Below are 25,162 nucleotides of genomic sequence, written 5' to 3'. Positions count from 1 at the left end.
CCTGCACCTGAAATGATTTCCCTTATATGGTGAGTCATAGCCCAGTAGAGATATACTACACAACATATGGACCATGACAAGACTAAAGAGGAGAATACCCATGCCATGCTCATGATAAAACAGTTTATCTCTCTTTTTATAAAGCATGCAATGCTGAGATGCAACAACAGATATAAAACCATTCATATTTTAAACCATATCTGTTACATGAATACATGCTCTGTGAATCTCTAGGTGAGTGTCTGCAAGTAGGCCCTAATGCATTACCACTGTCATTTTTACCAGTAAACTAGAAGGCTCGATACCATTTCCATTAAATCCCAAATGCCAAATACATGCTATTCACATCTCAATGCCCAAGTTCTAATCCCAAGGATGCATTTTATAACAAGTATGAAATGGAAACCAAACAGATAATAAGTGCCCTACAGGTTTACAAATTTATCCAAGAACATTCATAGTTACACAAAATAGAGTTTCAACTCGACGCAAATACAACCTTGGTCTTACATTCAACAAATAACCATAAAACAAAAATGAAACCTCAGCTCCGAGTCCTCCCAAGTCAATGCCTTGGCGGAGGCGTATCACCTGCACCTGAAATGGTTTCCCTTATATGGTGAGTCATAGCCCAGTAGAGATATACTACACAACATATGGACCATGACAAGACTAAAGAGGAGAATACCCATGCCATGCTCATGATAAAATAGTTTATCTCTCTTTTTATAAAGCATGCAATGCTGAGATGCAACAACAGATATAAAACCATTCATATTTTAAACCATATCTGTTACATGAATACATGCTCTGTGAATCTCTAGGTGAGTGTCTGCAAGTAGGCCCTAATGCATTACCACTGTCATTTTTACCAGTAAACTAGAAGGCTCGATACCAAACCATGCGGTTCCACACCCTCTACCCAGATTCACCAAGTATTCATCTTTTCGCAAATAGATACATTTCCAAACATTTCTCAAAAACAGATACATTTCCAATGAAATGAATGTAATGCAATGTCCAATGCAACAAATGGGGAATGTGGTTCAATTTCCCTCATGCATTTCTATAACAATCATGGCTATCCTCCACCGATAGCCCAAAACAAATATTTCTAAACAGATATTTAAACAATTAAATTTCAAAAATTTCGATAAAGACAATCTATTCCACATCTCATCAAATATGAACAACTACACTAGTTTTCATATCACAATCACGTCCGATAACCTCTCAAGGTCCATTTCTAACCGTGTCAATTTTATTCCAACAGATACACTGAGCAAAATAATACCGTTAATGCCCAAGAAAACATCATTCTCTTTCCAAACTCATTCTCCAAGCATTATTCAACTATGACATCATATTTTGATCAAAAGCCCCAAAAATTAAACATAATTCCTTTGTTTTCTTTAAAAATGCTCTTTTGGTCGCAAACCAAAAAAAATTTCAAAACCGATCGAATCAAAGTCCGTTTTTGTTCAAATTTAAAACATAGCTCTTTCATAACCTTACAAACATATTCCAAGTTTACACTTTTGCAATTTGGGCATCAACTCTTTATTTTTCTCAAAATTTCCCTTTTAAGCAAATAAATCACAAATTTTTCAAAAACTCTAATTAAATTATATACAACTCTAAGCTCCATATAATTAAGTAAAAGTACATAAAAAAGTGTAGGAAAAATCTCTACCTCAAGCCAAGAAGCTTTCAAATTTTTTGGCAATAGAAATTAAATCTGCTCGAACCCAAACGACGCCTTTTCCGCCCCTTACGTTTTGATCCAAAGCACTAGGGGTCCAAAATGACTTATACTATATCAAACCCAAGAAAAACTAACTTGGAACCTCTTTTCTCTTGTTTCCTCAGGGCAAGAACTCTAAGAATTCCTAAAAGTTAAACAAAATATCTATTTGGTTACTATTTATAGATATTTCCTTTTTTTTTTTTGTTTTAACGAAACAAATATCTAACTATATATATATATATATATATATATATATATCAATTAAAAATACATTTCAACATCTTTAATGACAAAAGTAAATATAATATTTTCTCACCACAAAATATATTGCGTTTAATGGTACACACCATAAAATCAACCATCAAATATTTATTATAATCCTATATAATAAATAATAACAACTCCCAAGGTGGTTATTACCGATCACATTTTAAAAGGATCAAACAATTAAACGTCACTACTACAAAAATAGTTAAAGATCACACTTTGACAAAAAAATATATCTCACTTTTATTGGAAGTGTGATCAAAAAAATTAGATTGATATTTTAATCACACTTAATTTGATTGAGTGTGATAATATTTATTTTTTATGTCACTTTTCAATTAAGTGTGATTATATATATATATATTTTTTATCACACCTTCTAGTTAAAGTGTGATTATATATACACTACTACTTTTTAATCACACTTTTTAAATAAGTGTGATTATATATATATATTTTTTAATCACACATTCTAATTAAAGTGTGATTATTTATATATTTTTTAATCACACCTTCTAATTAAAGTGTGATTATATATACACTATTACTTTTTAATCACACTTTTTAAATAAGTGTGATTATATATATATTTTTTAATCACACATTCTAATTAAAGTGTGATTATTTATATATTTTTTAATCACACCTTCTAATTGAAGTGTGATTATATATACATTACTACTTTTTAATCACACTTTTTAAATTAGTGTGATTATATATATATTTTTTAATCACACATTCTAATTCAAATGTGATTATTTATATATTTTTTAATCACACATTCTAATTAAAGTGTGATTATATATACATTACTACTTTTTAATCACACTTTTTAAATTAGTATGATTATATATATATTTTTTAATCACACATTCTAATTAAAGTGTGATTATTTATATATTTTTTAATCACACCTTCTAATTAAAGTGTGATTATATACATTATTACTTTTTAATCACACTTTTTAAATAAGTGTGATTATATATATATATATATTTAATCACACCCCCCAAATAGGTGTGTTTGTATAAAATATTCCAATTTGATTTGTATATAAAATATACAATTCCCATTTTTTTTTTTAAAAAAAAAAAGTCCCAATACCAAAACACAAATTAAAAAAAAAAATTCAAAATACATTTAACTCGTTGGCTACTTCTAATCAAAAGGAAAGTAGAAGGTTAGGGTTCATCACAAGGCGCAAGAGAGAGAGAGAGAGAGATGGAGTTAGGGATGGCAATTTGAAACTGGCCCGATGGGGACCCGACCCCCCGACCCCGAATTGAGCGGGTTTTCTTCGAAAAATACCTCCGACGAGATGAGGATGGTATTTAAAAATCAATCCCCGAACAGATTTGGGCAGGGGACGGGGATCAGTGTCCTAGCCTTGTACCCGACCGACCCCATCCCCGATCCCCGGCCCGGTTTATCCCCGATGTTAAATTACAATTTTACCCTTATATATATATATATACTTTACCCTTATTTCACCTCAGATCTCATCTCTCTCTACACCCCGTCTCCGTCTCTCATCTCTCTCTAGCTCACTGACTTCTCTCTCTCTCTCTCTCTCTCATATCTACCGCCACCACACCGCGTCTCTCATCTCATCCACTCCCTCTCTTCTCGACGTCGCCGACCACCATTGTCGTCTAGCTTGTACCACCACCACCACCACCGCGTCTCTCATCCATTCCCTCTCTTCTTGACGTCGCCGACCACCACCGCCATCCAGCTCGCACTACCACCACCACCACCGCATCTCTCATCAGATCAGATCTTTTTTTTGTTTTTGTTTTCAGATATGTTTCAGATCTGTCTCAGATCTGTTTCATAATTTTTTGTTTTTGTTTTTAGGTCTGTTTTAGATCTGCCTCGGATGATGATGATGTTGTTGTATTTTCTGAATTTTTTTTCTTGTTTTCAGATTTGTTTCAGATCAGATAGATCTGTTTCACAATTTTTTTTTTCTTTTTAGATCTGTTTCAGATCTGTCGGATGATGATGTTGTTGTTGTATTTTTTGAATTTTTTTTTTTAGCCGGGGAATGCTCGGGGTCAGGGAAACCCGATCCCCGTTGGGGGCGGGGGTGGGGGCAGTGATAGGTTCCCCGTCGGGGATCGGGGCCGGGTCGGGGGAAATTCGACCATCGGAGATCGGGAACGGGGAGTGTGTTCCTCGGCCCCACCCCGTTGCCATTCCTAGATGGAGTGCATTCAATACTGTTGGGGGCAGAGTGTTTCTTACGATCGCCGTTTTCGGAGGCATCTCTCTTATCACCCCAAACCATCATCGCCTCGAAAAGCCCTCCGTTTGCGACGTCGGCATCGTCGCCGGCAAGAAGCTTCTAGTCTTCGAAATTGTCTCCTTCAGCTTCTTCCTATTCTCCTCTTTAGTCACTGAAGGCCTCAAGCTCGCCATCAATCTCTTGAACATACAACAAAAAGAGTCTTTAACTAATGATGAAAATAAATTTTATCACAAAAGATGTACCTTTTAATGAAGAAAATAATCTTTCATCTCTAAATTAAATATTGTTAAAAGATAATTTAATTAATCTTAAACTTTAAATAAATTTATTATGAAAGTCCACCAGGCTAATAATAATAATAATAAAAACAAGGAGAGTAATTATTTTAGGGTTAATAATATAAATACATAAATAAATAAAAACCTAAGTTCTTATTAACACAGCCTCCGCAGCCGTGAGAATGAGGGGGAAGGAGAAGAACAGCCACAGTCCAGGTCTTGGACTTAGGTTTCGTAGCTCTTGCTCTGGGCCACCATTATCACAGGTAAGAAAACTTCCATTTCTCTCTCTATTTTTCTGAAATCTGGTTCTTCTCTGATCTGATGAGTGAAATAGGTTTGAATTCAGTTCTGAAATGGTTTGATTTTTAAATTTCTTCCATGATTGAAATGGGTTTCTGAAATGATCTTTATTTTCTGAAAGGGGTTTCGGAATGGTTTCTATCATTGCACCGTTTCAAAAATGGTTTGTCATCTATATTTGCTGATTTTATTTTCTGAAAGGGGTTTCGAAATGATCTTTATTTGCTGATTTTGGATTGTTTTTTCTCTCGTCTGTATAGTTTCTCTGTGTATAGCAAAGATGAGTCATGCTATATACTTTTTGTGTCTGCAAGGTGCTCGACAAAATGTCACAATGGCATTGCAAAGATGAGATTTGTCATCTCAGTTCTGTTATTTCTTGTGTTCATTTTATTTGGAGGTAAACACACCTTGGTCCTTTTTCAAAAGCTTCAGTTTTGATTTGTATATATGTTTTTGCTTGATTTTGATTTTCTTGTTTTCAAAAATTGTAGTTGCGTATGATCCATTAGCTTCAGTTGTGGCTATACATGTTGTTAAGAGTCATTTTGTTATTTTTATTACTATATGGTTTACTAGAGTGGAATTTTAAGTGGTTTTCATTGATCAAAATTTTAATAAACAACAGAGAGTCTTAGTAATTAATTTCTGCTGTTAAAGATTTTGTATAACATAAATGTTTGCTGAACAATGCATGTGGTTTAAGGATGTGATACAAAGTGCTACTCTGTTTTTGTCTTTTCTTTTTTTCTTTTTCCCTTTAAATTAAAGAAAGTACATGGTTGTTGAAGTTGGGGAGAGTTTTAATTTTGTTGTTTATTTTATATGGAAGAAAGGCCTTTCTGGTTATATTTTTCTTCTAATCTCAGTTGTGTATAATTTTCCTGCAAAGTAGAATAAATATTATGTCATGCTAATATATTATTCATTTTATTGTGTTGTCCATGTCAGAAAGCTTTTTGTGTGTTCTCTAATAAGTAATGTTTCATTATAGTTGGCTTATTGACTCAAGTATTTATGAGTAATGAATCTTCCCAAACCCACCTATGATAGACATTTTGTAATTTGGTATCTTCTAGCATTAGTGGGAGCATTCAGGAATTTGTGATCATGGTTCTTGAGGTATACAATTATCCATGTTATCTTTTTGCCTTTCCTAACTTAGGAATTGTTTGGTTGTCTTTTTTAATTACTTTTTGTCTATTTAAGCAAAAAAAATTAGATCATTTTGCTTGTTTGCAGTTCCTTTTGTACTCTATTCAACCAGACAAGTTTTATTAATTGCTCCTGCACAAATTAAGAGGTACTTCTATATTCTTCTAATTGCATGAACCAATTGATTTGATTTGGTGGGTCCACTTTGAATTTGAGCATTGTTTATTTATTTGCATTTTCCTATTTGATCCCATTATTGATGGTAGAGAACTACAGATCTCATTTGACAATTTTCCATATTATTTATGGTAGAAGCCTTCCGCACAATTGTAATCTTTCCTGTATAGTCATTTTATGTACTTATTCTATGTTCTAACATCCACTGCAGATCTCTTATCATAATTCAGCTTTTGAGTATGTTAGCATATTCCATAGTACTTTTGAACTTGATAACTAGTTCTTATATAAGATGTTGACTAGTTCCCTTCTACTGCAAGATAGGTAATATAATGATCTAAATGGAAGCACACATTTACACTGAAATTGATAAAAGTTCAACTGATCAGTTTGCTTGTAGACATTGGATTGGATGCGAAACATTTTTCTTTTCATCACACTACAACAAAAAACACATTTTATAGCATTCGATGAATGCTATCAAAAGTAAGCAATAGCATTCGTTGGAATGCTATGTTTGCCCATGTTATTAAAAGTGTATCATTTTTAATAACATTTATCGAATGTTATCGTTGAACGCTATCGTGAATATATTATAACAATTTTTGAATGCTATGAAATAGTTAAAAGTTACTAAAAATACCAAAGGATAACATTTTGTTAATGCTATGAAATTGTTTTTATAGCAATCTAGTAATGTTACAATTTACCATATCATAACTACTAAGAATGTTATAATAAAGCATGATAATAATCAATGTAACATAGCTCTGGACTCCACTCAAATTGGGAAGTCCAATGACATAACTATAAGAAGGCATGTGTTCTGATAGGTGCAGACCAAACCGCTAACCATGTACTAAACCAGGAGACCAACCTCACAAGTGCACAGCCAGATAAAATCATGAGCTCATGGGGTCCTTTGACCCCACTTCCCATTAGGCGACATTATTCGATTTTGACACAAAATAGCCAACCAAATCTTGTAACTTTCTCAATGTTTCTCTCTACCTGCCTTAATCTGAGGTCCTTGGAGCCTTTCAAGACACATTTTTCGCGTCACATTCATTAAATAGTCATAGTCCTTAATACGAAAAGCACACCGTCTCTCACTTCCTCCTACTGCCGAAGTGATCTAAATCAAGCACTCTGAAGAAAGATCAAAAAAATGAATGTAACTCCAATTTATGTTGAAATTTGGATGATGAAAACTGTTCTTAATATTTTCTGAGTTCATATTTTCATATATCTTGATTGCAGTTACTTGGTTGGATGCATCGCAAGTTTCGGGCCAATGAACCACTGAAGGATTTTAGTGTAGGTAAGTCATGTATACCCTTACATATTTTTCTGCTAACGCTTTGCTAAAGCAATAATGAAAAGATTGGTGCACATATTAGAGTCAGACTGTAAGTGCAATATTAAACATAATCATGAGTAGTCATTATAATATTTGTGGTAAGACCAATATAATCTAGTAGCATAATCAGTAGATCACTGGAAATTCGATAAGTCAGGTGTTGTTTAGGAAAGACAGCTTCAAAGCAAAGTAGCTGTTACATACCTGGAAATAATTAACCGCATAAGACCTGTGTACTTAGCAACTCTCCATGCCGCATGCTTATTTATAGTTGGAGTACAGCTTCAAGTTCAACTGAATGAACTACATACTGTAAGATTGTTACACTTGACATTCCCTTTGAGTATAAAGCTAATTGTTTTCCCAATCAATATTCCTTCATTGCTATTTCTACACGTCCCCGATTCCTGTACTAAAAATTGAGATAATGGTAAGCATCAACAAGCCCATGAGTCATGATCCATAATATTTAAAACAACAGCAAAGCATAATATGCCATTAATTCTTTTGAGATGCATTTGAAAACACAAACCTACATGACATCCCTCCCAACTAACGTCACCATTATCCCAATTATTTAACATTTCTTCTGTCAGGGAATTCTTGTACTTGTCTTTCAGGGCAGCCATCACTGGATGACCAACAGTACTACCCAAAGTCAAATTTTGGCACTAAATCCTTAGGCAAAGCACAAAGAGACAACCATCTGCGAAAATCATTTGCCAGCCTAGAAGCAGCAAGAGTAGAAGCAGATGACTTTGAAGAAGAATCTTCAGTTGTGATTTCCGAGCTCTTGCATGGCTTCCTTACCATAGGTACTCTTGGTTCAGACCCAGTCAGCACAGACCCATCAATGCCAACATTTGCCATATCAGTTGAGAACATAACTGAAAAAGAAACAGAAGTAACAGAGAATGAACTGAAGCTTATTAATGATGAGTAGGAGAAGGTGATAGGGGCTGAAGGAGACGGTTGCAATGACTCATCTGGGAGAAACAGTCATGTTAGTACTGGAAGAAACATTTATGTTAACACTGGAAGAAGCTGCCATGGTAGCACCATTACACTTAGAGAAAAGCCATTGGAAGGCACAGAGACCAGTGGGAATGGAACAACAATCTGTCCACTCCAGAGCTATCTGTTTGGATCAGCAATTGAGTTGCCAGAAACAACCACAGTGGTAAAGAAGGAACATAGAACATCGCTTGGGGAGCTGTTTCAGAGGACAAAAATAGCAGAGGAAAATTATGTAGCCAAAAGCGAGAGGGAGAAAAACGGACAGAAAATGAGACAGATAAATCAGCCATACACCTTATGAAAAAGATGCTGAAGAAAAGAATGGTTCATGGTTCTTCTCGGAGCTCCACCACATCAACTGGGGGAAATGTTGACTCTGCTTCATCTGAGACAAAACTGCATAAGGTATGTGTACTTCTAGTTTAGACCTCTATTACATGAACTTGGGTGCAATGCATATCAAAATGCCGGACCCAACAAATCTCAAATTTAAGGTATGCAAACTCTGCAAAAAAAGGTCAATTTTTTTTTTTATATTATTTTTAATATATTATGTGAGACAAAATGGAAACATATAGTGTCAAAAAGGCATTTTACTTATTTTACTTCAGTCATTTGATCTATGTAGTGGTTTCACTACGTGGGACTATTGCAAACTTTCTTGGAGTGTTGAGATGCCATTATACCCTTATAGTGTACTGAATGTGCTTGTTCATCTTTAAGAACTTGTTTAACTTAAGTGTTCTCCAGTTATGGTTACATGCTCTCCAGTTACGGTTACATGCTCCCTTTTCTGCCTATGCAACAGGTTGATCGACAATTGTACTTTGTAGTTCTAATTTAAGCTCATTTACTTGACTATGTTAGTCTCATTTATAGGGGCTGCTATGGTTTTCCATGGGTTTTAATACTTCATTGCAAGCTAGTAATGGAAATTTCAATTTTTCATTTCTTTCAGTGATAGGACAAAATATTATCTGTTGGCATCCTTTGTTCTACACATAAAGCATAGTGAGTCCAAGGATTCCGCTGTAAGCCCAAGAATTTTGCTTTTTGGTCCTGCAGGTGAACAAGACCATCTCCTTGTCCTAGAACATTTTACGATCTCTCTTACTCAAAAGAAGTTTGAGTTTGAGTGGAGAGATTTTTGAGTGATTTTTACCCAAATTTAAATTTGATATAGGTTTCAGTCAAGGGTTGGACATGCCATTATATAACTGTGTATTCTATATTTAATTTTCATTTTGAGACTAAATAGTTATTGTTTGCCTTTTATTTGTAAATATATCAGATTTATCATGATATGACAGCTCATTTATCTCACTATTTTGTATAAACGGGCCATAATTTGTATCCAACGGGAAATCAACTAAGGAGTGACTGCAGTGATGTCCCGATCATACAAGCATTGCAGAGAGTTGTTAATTTGAACTGGATATCTGGCCGAATTCCACAAAAGATAATGTCAATGTTCTTCATGGAAGGTAATTGTGCTAATTTGCAAATGGCAGTCAATTCTAATATGGGAATTTTGAACCCCCCAAGTTATACTTTAGGATTATATCTCTATGTGACTTTGTATATGATGGTATCTAGAATATTTTTTACAAATGTGCAATTACCAGTATGTGTATACCCAAGGAGTTGAGTTGTTTTTCTTCTTTCTAAGGAAACTCTGGCCAACCTCCCAAGCGTTCAGAAGTTTCTAGGAGCTCAAATGGAGAAGATGATGGAGAAGATGATGAAGAATGGTCACTGATATCTGAAATGCACTCAAGGTATTTGCACAATTAATATTCAATTGCATTTCTTTTGTAGAACATTAAATATTTGAGATTGGTAGAGCCTCTTAAACTAAGTTGTTGGTTATAGTAAAATTTCTGTTAAACTTGCAATTTATGTGGGTAAAAATTGACATTTTATTTTTACACGCTTCATGTCATGCTAGAGGTATTTAATGTTAAGACATTTGAAGGGGTGTGATCAGTCGGATTTTATCTTTTGTGAGACTAGAACAATCTCTAAAAATAGTTAGTTTATTCATATGCTTCTAGCGGTTTCTGAATTAATTTGTGTTTTCATTTTTCAGGTTAGAAATTTCTTGGAGAGATGCAAAATATGGTCAAAGAATTCAAGAACTTAATTTTGCAAGTTTTTTCATTTTTTAATATATGTAAGCACAATGTAAAAACTTTTTATTTGATTCCTCTGTATATACTTTTGAACATATTTAACTTTCATTTATGAAATATATGACGTTATTCCATTCAATATGTGATTGTGATTCAAAGTATAGTATATAGTGTGTATTACATTCTTGAAATGCCCGTATAAAAATAATATTGATTATTCTTCAAATATGTCAAATTCTTTTTTTTATCACAGGTTTTATTAGTTATTAATCACACTTAAAAGATGTGATCTAAATATTATTCATCACACTTAAAAGATGTGATCTAAATATTATTAATCACACTTAAAAGATGTGATGAAATCATTTTTAATGACACTTTAAAAGTGTGATTAAAAATGACCCATTTTAATCACACTCTCAAAGACCACACTTAAAAGATGTGATCTAAATGTTTTTAATCACACTTAAAAGATGTGATCTAAATATTATTAATCACACTTAAAAGATGTGATAAAATCATTTTTAATGACACTTAAAAAGTGTGATTAAAAATGATCCTTTTTAATCACACTCCCAAAGACCACACTTTAATAAAACTTAAAAGGTGTGATTAAAACACATATATCACACCAAAAAAGTGTGATCTTTATTTGTATTTGTAGTAGTGCGTGAGTCATTAAACAAATTCAATTTAAATTAAATCTAAGTCATGGGTCTCACCCATAAATCAAATACGGTCCAATTATATACCAAAATAGACCCAACAAATTTATCTCAAATCATGGTCCGAACACCCAAAACTCAATTTTAAATTCTGTTATAAATTAAACTGAACACTAATCAGTCCGTGAATTTTCATAAAATAAATACTCGTCATTAAACTCTGAAATTTTTATCCAACGTACTAAACTCATATGGGAACAACATATAAAACTGTCATAATTTTTTAAGATCAAAAACTATTTTTAACAAATACAAAACCGAACTGTTTTCGCACAGAATTTACACGACAATCAAATTCGAAAATTTGCTCAATTGAATTGTGAGTTGGATATTTAAAAAAAAAAAAATTGGGTCATTACACCCATCCCTCTTAATGCCAACATTTGAAAGAGTGATTCCACATATATCACTAGTTTATTTCTTTACACATTTTATATGAGATTTTTTTTTTTTTTCAATTTTACTCATGTGTGAAATTATCTTTAAGGACAAAAGACTAAAATTAAATCTGTTTTATTATCTCCTTACACCCATTACTCTTCAATCTCTACTGCTCTTCTTCCCTTCTCAGTTTTTCTTCTCTACTACATATCTCTTTTCAAAAAGTGAAAATCTTAGTGTTTTGATCATAGAAGAAATCAATGGATGAAGAAACAGTGGTGAAAAACCATAAAAAAAGCGAAGTTGCGAGTTTTTTTATTTTTTTGGTAGGTATTCGTTTAGTTTTTTTTGAGAAAATTCTTCAACTTTTGTTCGGTGTGTCAAAATCAAACAAAATAAAATAGTTCGGAATCACATTGCCAAACAAAAAATATATGTCCAGTAACCCACTGCCAAATAAAAAGATACATTTCCAGTAACCCAAGTTTGAATGTTTTTAATTTGTTCAGTTACTCATTACCATGCATTTCTAGATTTATTTTATTATATATATATATATATATATGCTTGGAAAGATTTTACTTATGCTCATTGCAATGCAAGTACTGCATTATTAGTGAACTATAGTCATACATTCATTATAGATGAGATTTGTTAAGTTTTTTTACGAATATGATTTATTGTTATTTTTAATTTGTATTGAGTTTCATTAATAACTTTAACATATAAATGTATTTATTATCATTAGATTTTTAGTAGGCAACAAGTATTAATTAAATAGGTTTCTGATGTTGGGAAGAAAACTGGATTTTTCATTGTCATAAAGACATCAGATGTGGAAGGTAATAGCAAAAAACCAAGACTTCCACTTGCTTGTGAGTGAAATAGTTACTATAGAGACAACAAGAAAATCAAGGGGGAACGATTGAGGTTGATAAGTTCTAAAAAGTGTGGATGCCTATTTTTATTAAGGGGAAAAAATTACCTACAAATAATGAGTAAATGTTGCATGTCTTATGCGAAGTGCACAATCATCTGACTGTTGAACATCTTGAAAGGCACTCATTTGTTGGTAGATTATCTGAGGAGGAAACATCCTTGTTAGTTGAAATATCAAAGAGGATGATGCAACTAAAATAGATATTGATTACATTGAAAAGAAGAAATGCCCTTAATGCAACAACAATGAAGACAATCTACAACGCATATAAAGCGATAGGTAGTTGGACAAATTTATTTTAGTTCAGCAACATGACACTGGAGTAATCTATAAACGTACAGTGACAGGTGGCTGGACAAATTTATTTTAATTCAGCAAATTTATCATTGAATAGGCATTCCACAAATGAGCTCCAACTAATTTCTTGTTAAGTAAAGTAAAATCATCCAATTGAACGACAACAAATGGCTGAAAAATAACTAGTTTTTCTAGTAATACGACACTGGAGTAATTCAAATTCTCTAGCATTGTATTATCGAAAACTATCGGTGTAAAGAGACAAAACTGAAAGGGTTTTGAAGAATTTTTAGTTTAGGGTTAGTTTTAATAGTATAGTGGGTGTAATGAGAATCACATTTCTTTTAGTGGTATAATGAAATGGAGGGTGTAAAGAGGTAAACTAGTGGTGTAAGTAGAATCACTTCTTTTGAAATTGCCATTTTATTCTTCTAGTGTGCAATTATTAATGGGTAAATTACACTTTGCCCCCTTTATGTTTGATCACTTTTTCACCTTGGCTCTTAATTTTTTTCCCCCCACTTTGGCCCTTCATATTTCAAGTTTTTCCCAATTATTCCTAAAACTAATTTCTATTAAAAATTAAACAGAAAATGACACATTAACAGTCATATGGTATAAAAATATTTTATTGTATATAACTCACATCTCTAATATAAACTTAAACTCCAATATAACCATTTTTTTTTATGTTATGTGACAGTTATTATGACATTTTTTTGTCTAATTTTGAACAAAAATTAGCTTTAGGAGTGAACTGGAAAACATTTGAAATATAAAGGGCCAAAGTGAAAAAAAATAAAAATAAAAAAAATAAAAATAAAAATAACTTCAAAGATCAATGTGAGAAATTGACTAAACATAAAGGAAGTAAAATGTAATTTACCCATTATTTATTTAATATGCCACATCTATACTATTATATCAAAACACAATTCAAAAGAAGTTTTTGTCATGATTTTTATACATTTAAAATAATCCTATGCATAATTGTCATGTTTCTCAATCTTAACTTCTTTAAATATTTGCCATAATTAGGGGTTGTTTTGGATGTTCTAAATAAGTGCACTTTTTGACTTTTTATAAAATATGAGTTGGGTTTGAAGTGATGTAGTAGAGAGGTGATATAACTTAAATAAGATAATGTGACTTAAATAGGATAGTTACTTTTTGATTTTTTAACTTTTTAATTTTTTTTAAAAATGCCAAACTTAACCTTAATTTATTTATATAGAGTGTGTGCTTCACGTCTAGTATGATATACATAATAATAATAATAATAATAATAATAATAATAAATAACTGATGAATACTTATATCAATCCACCAAACCCTTCCTTTTCCCTGTACTAGACACCAAAAGTAGGCAGGCATATTTCTCTTATAACCTTCTAGAAATTTCTTTGGATTCCTTTCCTAGTAATCTCCCTCAAGTGAGATATGCCAATAAAAATAAATAAATAAAATAAGTGAGACATGTCTTTAATTCTAATCTCCCTCAGGTGAGATATGCCAATAAAAATAAATAAATAAAATAAGTGAGGCATGTCTTTAATTCTAGTAATTTCCTTTTTCAACTAATACATTTTAAATTTAATAGTTCTATAATTGTCGTTAATTCTTTTCAGCAATAAAATATAAAAAAAAAACAGTAAAAATAAAAAATAAAAACGTCTAGTAGTACCATCGGTCCTTTCTTTTTCATCTTTTAATTTCCTTAAGTTTGTTTGATTGGTATCTTTTTCTTACTCAAAGACCCAAGATATGGAATCCTTCGAACCATTAATTCAAATTGAGAGAAAGTTTAGCACCAAATCCCATTTTTTGGATTTGATGGTTGAGGAGTCAACACAAATAGTAAGTTATGATTTAGATTTATGAGATTTTTCAATTTGGTAGAAAGGAGAGATTTACACGAGATTTTAAAGCATTTTATAAAAACTTGTAGAGTTTCACGTTAAGAATAAATGAAAAAAAAAAGTTATTTTAGATATTTTATGCACACTTGCATTGAATTTAATGACTAAAATATCAATTTTTTGTTGGTTTTACTTAATGAAAATAGACAAATGATTTAGATAAAAAACAAATCAAAATTAATATTTAAATACAGATTTTGTATAAAATTTGAGAAAAATCAATATAATAGTGATATCACATCATTATCGATATATGGTATCACTAACCAATAGTAAGACAACATATAGAGGGTGAATCCTACTTGCCAAATGCAATTAACAATTCAATAATTCCACATATGAATAGTAAGGTTAACTATGTTTACATGTAAGTAATGATGTGGTATTATAGCGATCCCGGGTTTACCCTTGTTGTACAGTGATCCGGACATGTGTCCATGGATGTTGGTTGTTGTTTATTATCTAGTTTGCATCCTCTTTACTTTGTATATTGAGTTATAAGATGTGTTGGGCAGGTTTGTTACAGGTTGGTTGTGTTTGGGAGCCTAGTGTTGCTGCCCAGATTTTTGGTCCTTCGCTCGAGCGAGAGTAGTGTTGCGTCTGGTTCTGGACCTGAGAGTTACCTTTCTTGGCTCGAGCGAGCTTCCTTCGCTCGAGCGGTCTGGGTTTTTCTTCGCTCGATCGAGAACTTCTTGGCTCGAGCGAGAGTTTTCTGTGTCTGGTCGCTCGAGCGACCAAGTCTTCGCTCGAGCGAGCGTGTTTTATATCAGCGGACAGTAGCGTTTTAAACATCACTTTTTCACTTCCTTTCTTTGAGCAAAACCTAAATCCGAGACTCTCTCTCTCTAAACTTACATTCTCTCTAAGATTTGATCTCTCTAGAGTGTGAATCTAGCCTAGAGCCTTTGTTAAAAAGATAGAGGGCGTTGAGAGCTTCGATTTAATCTGAAAAAGTTTGGATTTGGAGCACGTTGATCTTCGAGTCTTCATCTCCTTTGTGGCTTAAACTTCGAGGTAGGGATATCCTACTCCTCTCTATGGATTTTGTCTTTAAATTTTGGTATTTTGAGATGTTGAGCTTGGTTTGATAATTTGGTAAAAGTTTGGGGCTTTTGTGTAATTTTACAAAAGTTGGGGTTTTATTCATAATAAACCTAGATGCATGTTTGACATGGAGAAATGGAATAAATGTTGAATCATTGATGAAAATGGGACCTAAGGGTTGAAATGGTAATTATGGATAACAACCTAATTACATTGTTTAATTAATTGGGATAATTAATGGTGAGAAATGAGGAAATGAAATGTTGATTGAATATCCATTTGTGCATTTATTTTCTTTTTAGAAATAACTGCTTTGGGCTATCGGTGGAGGATAGTCGTGATTGTTGTAGACAATGCATGATGATTAGGCAAACTGAAACTAATCAATGAAATGTGTCATGGAACTTGACGGTTGATAGAATACATTAACTGTATGTATTGGATGATTGTATATAGAACCAATGTGTTTATATACGTTATGTGTAGAGGAGGAGATAGGGGATGTACTCCGCGGTTTAGGGGAAGATAGGGGATGTACCTCTAAACCGGATAGTGTTGGGAGAAGATAGGGGATGAACTCCGTAGACACAGCTCATATGCTTGTCTAGAGAAGTAAAGATAGAGCTTATATGCTTATCTGTGAATGTGGGATATTGTTATTACACATATCTGTTGAGAATGTGGATATAGCTTATATGCTTATCTGAATGTGGGATATAGTTTTTATACATATCTGTGGAAATGATGAAAGAGCTAGCATGCTTATCTGTTGAAAAAGGGAAAAAGAAAGGTAACTTAGACTCATAAGTTGTATGACATAAATGTGTAATTTATGTGAATGTATCTGTGTTAGCCATCTATCAATTGCCAATCTTTTAGTCATTGTTCATGGTTGGTTTAGTGTATTTCTACTGGGCTGTGGCTCACCCTATATGGGAATATCATTTTCAGGTGCAGGAAGCATGCCACCTCCAAGGACATAGCTGGAGGCTAGAGGCGGACATACTTTTGTCGCTTAACTTTTGATGTATTACATGTAACTTCAAGCCAAGGGCTTAATGTGTAAACGAGTTAGTACTCTTTTGTTGTAACCAAGTGTTAACTTGGAAAGCTGTAAGCCCGAAGGGCATTTTGTTTATGATGTTAACATGTAATACTTATGTAATGGAACTCCAATGAATAAAAGAATGTGGTTAGTTTATATGTAAATGCATGTCTTATCTGATGGGTTTATTGTTGTTATTTTGAGGGCGTTACAGGTATTACTATTGCATTAAATTTTCTTCACAGAATTTTCACACATAATAATGTAGCTTGTTGTGGTCTCATCTTTTGAAATAGTTTCGTTTTTATTATTTCAAGTTAAACTACATTAAATTTTCAAGTCAGGTGTATATGTTCTTTCAGGTTTTGTTGAGGAAGTTGTTGATATAATCGAGCGGGTGATGTTTGGGAGCCAAACTGAGATTATGTTGCTCATTTTTTTTTTCCCTTGAATCTTTTAGTACAATATATTTTAAGGATGGTTGAAGGATATTTGTTTTGCATGTATGAAAGTGTATATTTTGTTTGCACACTTACATGTGAATAAGTTAATATTTCTATTATGAATTTGTCAATTTTGTTATTTTTTATTAAAAAAATTGGCAGGTGCTTGCAATTGATTTTTTTGTTGTAGCAAACGTATATATGATTTTATTATTATAATAATGATTTGCGACGGTAAAAAAATAGTCGCTAAAAGTGTTTTTGAATTTTTTTTTTTGCGACAGCAAAATAGCTGTCGCAAAAAGTAGGTTAGGCAGTCGCAAATAGTTTGCGACTGTTATTTTGCGGTCACAAAAAGTATTTGCCACCCCCACATTAGCGTCCCAATTTGCGGTCGCATGGACCATCGCAAAAGGCCTTTTGCGACTGTTTGTGGCAGTCACAAAAAACATTTTTTCTAGTAGTGCCCCATTATTTTCATAATTTTAAAAATGATTTCAAGAGATCAATCTAAATATTATATTTTTTATTTAGAAAAATGATTGATCAATCGAATTTGTGTAACGCCCCAAAAATTTATAACATTACAAAAGTACATCGACCAACATTTATCATAAGAAAAGCTGTAATTCATCAACCTCTACATCATTTATCATTAAGGCTTGTACAAAATAGTTCCACATGCAATTATACATTCAACGATGCCAAATACATGAATCTATAGCATATAGAACATTTAAATCCAAAAATAAATAAAAGCCCTCAAGGGCTTACAAATTTCCAAGGCTTAAACCCGGTTACACAAAAATGTACTTTAGATCCTTGGGGAGAAGAGACTCTATGCAAAATTTAAGAACTGTGAATTTCTGTTAAGCAGGGTATCCTTTTTGGGTCATGTGGTGAATAAAGATGGGGTATCTGTGGATAGCAAGAAGGTGACAGCAATTGTTGATTGGCCACGACCTACTTCTGTGACAGAGGTACGTAGCTTTCTAAGGCTTGCTAGTTATTACAGACGGTTTGTGGAAGGATTCTCTCGTATTGCTTTGCCACTTAGTAATATCACCAGGAAAGGGGTAAAGTTTGAGTGGAATGATGATTGTGAGCGTAGCTTCCATGAGTCTAAATAGAGATTGACATCAACTCCAATCCTTGCCTTACCGAAAGATGGGGGTGGTTTTGTGATTTATAGTGATGCTTCACGACATGATTTAGGATGCATGCTCATGCAGCATGTGAAGGTGATTGCTTACGCGTCACGACAGTTGAAACTACATGAGAGAAATTATCCTACGCACGACTTGGAGTTAGCGGCAATGATTTTCGCTCTTAAGATCTGGTGACATTATTTGTATGGAGAGTCGTGTGAGATTTACACTGATCATAAGAGTTTGAAGTATATTTTCACACAGAATGAACTAAATTTGAGGCAAAGAAGATGGCTTGAGTTACTAAAAGATTACAGTGTGAATATTTTATAGCATCCGGGGAAGGCAAATGTGGTTGCAGATGCCTTGAGTAGGAAGGTCACAGTTGGAGATGTAGTTGCTTTGTCTATTGAGAGTTGTTTGGTGGAAGACATGAGACGTTTGAGGTTTGAGGTTGTTACACCTAGTGATAGGGCTTATTGTAGTCAATTGACAGTTCAACCGGCCTTAAGAGAACGAAATTGTTTAGCTCAGGAGATTGACCCCCAGTGTGAGCGTATTAAAGGAGAGATGACAGAGGGTAAGCATGTAGACTTTGTGGTTAGTGATGATGGGTTGCTTAGATTCCGTAGCCGAATTTGTGTTCTTGCTGGTGGTGATTTGAAGAAGGAGATTATGACAGAGGCATATAGTTCTAGTTACAACATTCATCCTGGAAGCACTAAGATGTATCAGGATCTTCATGAACATTTTTGGTGGAATGGTATGACTCAGTGTTTGGTGTGTCAATTGGTTAAAGTAGAACATCAGAAACCTACGGGGAAACTACAACCCTTACCTATACCAGAGTAGAAGTGGGATCATATTACCATGGACTTTGTGTGTGGTTTACCTCGTACTAGTAGTAATCACGATGCAATTTGGGTGGTTGTTGATAGATTAACCAAGTCAGCACATTTTATTGCAGTTCGGATGAACTATTCTCTAGCTCGATTTGCACAGTTGTATGTGAAGGAGATTGTTAGATTGCATGGTGCACCTGTGTCAATAGTGTCAAATCAGGACCCTCATTTTGTGTCTAAGTTTTGGGGTGCGTTACAGTCAGCTATGGGTACTCAGTTAAATTTTAGTTCAGCTTATCACCCTCAGAAAGATGGGAAATCGGAGAGGACTATTCAAACCCTTGAGGATATGTCGAGGGCTTGTGCTTTGGAGTGGAGAGGTAATTGGGATGATTATTTGCCGCTCATGGAGTTTGTGTATAATAATAGTTATCATTCTAGTTTGGGAATAGCTCCTTATGAGGCATTGTATGGGAGGAAGTGTAGGTCTCCTTTGTGTTAGTACGAGGTTGGTGAAAGGCAGATGTTGGGACCTGATTTGGTAGAGGATGCTACATAGAAAATTATCACCATTAGAGAGAGATTATTGACTGCTCAGAGTAGACAAAAAAGTTATGTTGATCATCGTAGGAGAGATTTAGAGTTTCATATAGGGGATATGGTATTCTTGAAAGTATCACCATAGAAAGGAGTCATCAGGTTTGGAAAGAAAGGAAAGTTGAGTCTTAGATACATTGGTCCATTTGAGGTATTAGGGAAGGTTGGTGAGGTTGCATATCGTGCTGCTCTACCCCCTAGGTTAGCTGGAGTGCATAATGTGTTTTACGTGTCTATGCCGAGGAAATATGTGCACAGTCCGTCGCATGTGATAGATTATCAGCCGCTTCAGATTAGAGAGGATTTTTTATATCAGGAGATGCCTATTCAGATCTTGGATTTGAAGGATAAAATGTTGCGAACAAAGGCCATTAAAATTGGTTAAGGTACTGTGGCATAATCATCTACTTGAAGAGGCGACTTGGGAACGCGAGGACGAGATGCGCGAGAAGTACCCACATCTATTCTCATGATGTACTCAGGTTGTACTCAGGTTAGTTTCGAGGACAAAACTTTTCTGTTAGGGGGAGAGAATGCGAGAACCCGAATATAAAAACTAAATAATAATTATTTTTAAACCTCGAATATTTTACTTGTAAATCTTAAGGTGCAAATTAAATATTACTGAACAATCTTTTAATTAATTTTAAACTCTAAATAAATTTTTATGGAAGTCCACCATTTTAAAAACTATTGATAATAATCTTAATAATAGTAACAATAATAATAATAATTTTACAATCTCATATATTCTGATGGTGAATCATAAAGTACAAATTAAATATTGTTAGATGGTATTTTAATTAATTGTAAACACATAATACTAAAAGTTAATAATAATAATAATAATAATAATAATAATAATAATAATAATAATAATAATAATAATAATAATAATAATATTTAAGTTGGGCGGTTGGTGATATATATTTAGGAAAGGTAAACCCTAAAGGTTTTGTGCTTATAATTTTGATCAACCCTAGCTCTCCTAACAGCAGCCATGAAAGTGAGATAGGGAGAGGGAAGCAGAGAAAGGAAGGAGGAGAATCATTGGTGAAAAAGTCAAAGGAGGAGAAGGAACTCTCATAAATAGGTAAATATTTTATGTATTACTTCATGTAAGTTGGTGTGTTTCAGCCTGTTGGCTACATATTTTGTATAAGCCAATTACAGTTCGATACGTGGCAAGATGAGGGCAATACAAGAAGACAATTCAAGTCTTCAATCATAATCACACACGTGGAAGTTAGTATTGGTTTTTGTAGATCTGCAGAGCACTGGATCAGTAAAGAGATGCAAGATGACGTGGCCTCAACGGTTACTCATATTTAAATTCAAAATTATGAGGGAAGCCTAACTGCAGATATGGCATAGTGAAGCTAACTATAAGGCAACATGATCAACGACCATGGAGGGATGGTTCGATGGTTAGAAATGCAGTTCGACGGTTGTCATTGAGAAGTATAAATAGCAGAGAAGGCTCCAGAAAGTGCCCCAGCCGCAGATCCAAAAAACTAGTTTTATCTACTTTATTTTCCTTCCAGTTTTTACATTTCTTGTTCTTTACATTTTTGTACTTCAAATTTCTACACTGCACTTCGTTCATAGGAGTAGTTTCAAGTAGTTTGTCGCTGTAAACCTCTACGAGGCTGATTTGGATCTTTGTAAGTCTTCCATTTTACTTAATGAAATGTTACAACTGTTCTTCGTATAAATCATTGTTTGCTTAATTCTCCTAAATAAAGCCGCCAATAAAAGTCCTCTTTATTGAGGCTGAAAAAACTAAAACACAATCGTCTGATAATTGGTCAGCAATTAATATTCTGTAAGGACTGATTGATCCTTGCTGGCACGCTTTATAGCGATCCCAGTTTTCCCTATCTTTGTTTATTGTATTCCGGACTCGGTTCCGTGATTGTGTTGTTGTCGTATTCTTATTCACATCCTTTACTCTTGGTATTTGAGCTTTAGGTTGTGTTGGGCAAATTTGTAACAGGTTGGTTGAGCTTTGGTCCCCTCTTTTTGTTGCCCAGGTTTTTGGTGATCCGCTCGAGCGGGTCTTCTCGTGCTCGAGCGGAGTTTGCATCCTTTTAGCATTCTGTGCATCTATAAAAATACTACAGGTGTGTTTTTCACGCTCGAGCGGATTTCCTTAAGCTCGAGCGGGTTGTGCTCGAGCGGACCTTTTTGCGCTCAAGCGGGTGTTCAATGTCTGTAAAGGTTTTGGAAGAGGGTAATCCATGCTCGAGCAGGTTTTCCTTTGCGCTGGAGCAGATGTGTTTTGCAGTTGTGTCTTGGCACTCGAGCGGGTATTATTGCGCTCGAGCGGGTCTAGTTTCTGTGCTTGACGCTCGAGCGTCCTATTCTCCGCTCGAGTGGCCTAGTCGTATATCAGATGGCATCTGGGTGATTTTAAATCACTTTTCACACTTTTCACTTTCCATTGGAGAGCACCTCACTCTAAAACTCCAACTTCTCTCTAGGGTTTGACCTAGTAGGAGTGATCTTCTACCCTTGGGCCTTTGTAAAAAGTGTGGAGCTTGTCGAGGGCTACATTTTGATCCGAAAATATTGGGGTTTGGAGCATTTTGAATTTCTTCATCTTCTTCCTTTGAGCTCCGAATTTGAGGTAGGGATGATCTACTCCTTCTTATTAGTTTTGACATAAATATTAGTCATTTTGATTAGTTAGTAATGTTGGGTAATTTTGGGAAGGTTAGGGTTTGTTTGGTGGTTATAAAAAAGGGGGTTTTCAAATGTTAAACTCTATGTGCATGAGAGAACTTGGGAAATGGAATTATTGTTGCCAAGTTGATGACATTGAACCTTAGGGTTGGTATTGAGAAAAAGGGAAAATACCCTATTTATGTTGAATAATTAATTTGAATAATCAATTTGGGAAAATGTGAAATTGAGTTGAGAATAATGAAATTGGGAAATTGTGGGAGTAAATGGTGTAGTTGGATAATTTAATCACTCACCTATGAGATTATCAATATTTTATCTGTTGATGAATTTATTATCTGTTCAGAGATAACTGCTTTGGGCTATCGGTGGAGGATAGTCTTGATTGTTGTAGACACTGTATGTTGATTAGGAAAAAACTGAAACTAATCGAACGTGTTATGTCATTGAATGTGATGGTTGGAATAAGACAACAAACAAATGTATTGATTGATCATGGTATGTGATGAAGTTCTTAAATACATGATATATGTATCTTTATTTGGGAGGGGATAGGGGATGTACTCCAGTGTGTGCGAGGAGATAGGGGATGTACTCCACACACATATGTGTTCATATACTTTAACACATTATTTATATATCTTTGTTTGGAAGGAGATAGGGGATGTACTCCATATGTGTTTATATACTTTAACACATTATTTATGTATCTTTGTTCGGGAGGAGATACGGGATGTACTTTGTATGTGTTCATTTACTTTAACACATTATTTTCGTATCCTTGTTTGGGAATAGGTTGGGGATGGGCTCCATAGATAATTAAGTTGGCCAAGGCGTCCGGGGTGAAAGTCCCGAGACTTTATAAAGTGAAGTATTAGTATGTGAGATGTAGTCTCTTTTTGAATCATGGGTAACGGAAGAGTTAACAAGTCGAGTGGTAGTCTCACTTAAATCGTTTGGTTAGACATTGAACCATAATTAGGAACTGATCTGGACAAATAAGGGGAGTGGATGGTAGCATGGATGTAATTGATGTCGGGCTATGAGAAGGGTGTGATTTGGTGTATACGTGTCGATCATTTGTTGTGTGATAACGTTTTAGTTATTTCTCATATTGGGTTTAGCATACTCCTACTGGGCTTTGGCTCACCCTACTTGGGACACCATTTTCAGGTTCAAGAGACATGCCAAGCTCAAGATCTTTGCTTGGGAGGTCTTCGGAGTTGAAGACTCTGCTTTGTTATTTATTTTGTTGATTCTATGTAAATGCAAGCCGAGGGCTTTACCTCTAAAAGAGTTAGAACTTTTCTTTTGTGTAACCAAGTAACAACTTGAAAAGATGTAAGCCTGCAGGTTCAGACGTCCCCGAACGTCCCGGGAAGGAAACCCTGTACTGGTCGTTGGGCTCACTACAGTTCAGGACTCAAATGTCACGGTCCTGTATCTAATCTCGCAGAGTGTAATGCAAGACCGATGAATCATCAAAGAGTCCAAATCCGGCAAATCGTTTTTGAAAACAAATTTTTTTTGAAAGAAGTGCCAAACATGGACTGCTTTGCCAGATACAGAGTCGCCATCTAAATATTTTATTTTGGGAAATTTAGGAAACCCTGACTTGTTTGCCTAAGGCCACGTGTCCGTCATCACCAAAGTTGCCTCAGCTCGGGAACTTGGGTACGATTAGGGAAGGTCACTTTGTGAGCACCCCCACTCGCCCGATCAAAGATCGGCCACTACTAACCATGATATCGAGTTTTGAAAACATTATGTGCTCTTATTCCGGTTATTAGCCTAGATTTACTACGTGATGCACACAGCATACAAGTATAGATTGGATCGCCTGAATTGGAACAAAACATCTCATGTTCGTTTTGAAAAATGGTTTGAAGGTGCTACTCGCAAGTAGGCTAAAATACGAATTTGCCACCCTCAGGTGGCCTTAGAAAACAAGATGATTTGCCACTCTCAAGTGGGCTTAAAACTCATAGTCAATGCATTATTCCAATTCAGATAATCCAACCTTCACCCACAGGCATTCAGGCAGGTATATCACATAAGTAATTAGCCTCATGGTAAACATGCTATCATAGCAGTCATTCACATGCATACAAGGATGCTAAAGCATAAACACTTACCGAGTACTCCAAGCCAAAACATAAACTAGTTAGTAATCAATGCATGATCCTAGTTCATGTTAAGATGGCCAATGCAACACATGCAGGAATGCAACTACAATAGGCTCGACTATTCTAAAGATGGCATGTGAAATGCTACAACTAACAAGTATTCAACTCAGAATTGAAATACAATGCAGTTAGTATGATGTGCCGAGCCCGGTGCATGCAAAACAGATGAATGAATGCAAACATGCTATCATAAGTATGCTAATTGAAACATGCCCTAAATTAA

At 34.4% G+C, this 25,162-nt stretch overlaps 1 non-coding gene across 1 annotated transcript; it reads left to right on the top strand.

Moving 5' to 3' along the window:
• The first annotated feature begins 4,576 nt into the window (after window positions 1–4,576).
• Window positions 4,577–10,826, top strand: LOC114272291 (protein LAZY 1). Its single transcript, XR_014335585.1, has 7 exons — window positions 4,577–4,809; window positions 7,439–7,499; window positions 8,135–8,960; window positions 9,514–9,620; window positions 9,847–10,039; window positions 10,225–10,333; window positions 10,645–10,826. It is a non-coding gene; the product is annotated as a protein LAZY 1 (transcript).
• Window positions 10,827–25,162: the final 14,336 nt, after the last annotated feature.

This window comes from Camellia sinensis, chromosome 7 (genome assembly GCF_055761805.1).
Source record: "Camellia sinensis isolate YWXY chromosome 7, ASM5576180v1, whole genome shotgun sequence".
NCBI lineage: Eukaryota > Viridiplantae > Streptophyta > Magnoliopsida > Ericales > Theaceae > Camellia > Camellia sinensis.
The sequence above is the reverse complement of the archived record's forward strand: the minus strand, read 5'-3'. Positions and strand labels throughout refer to the sequence as shown.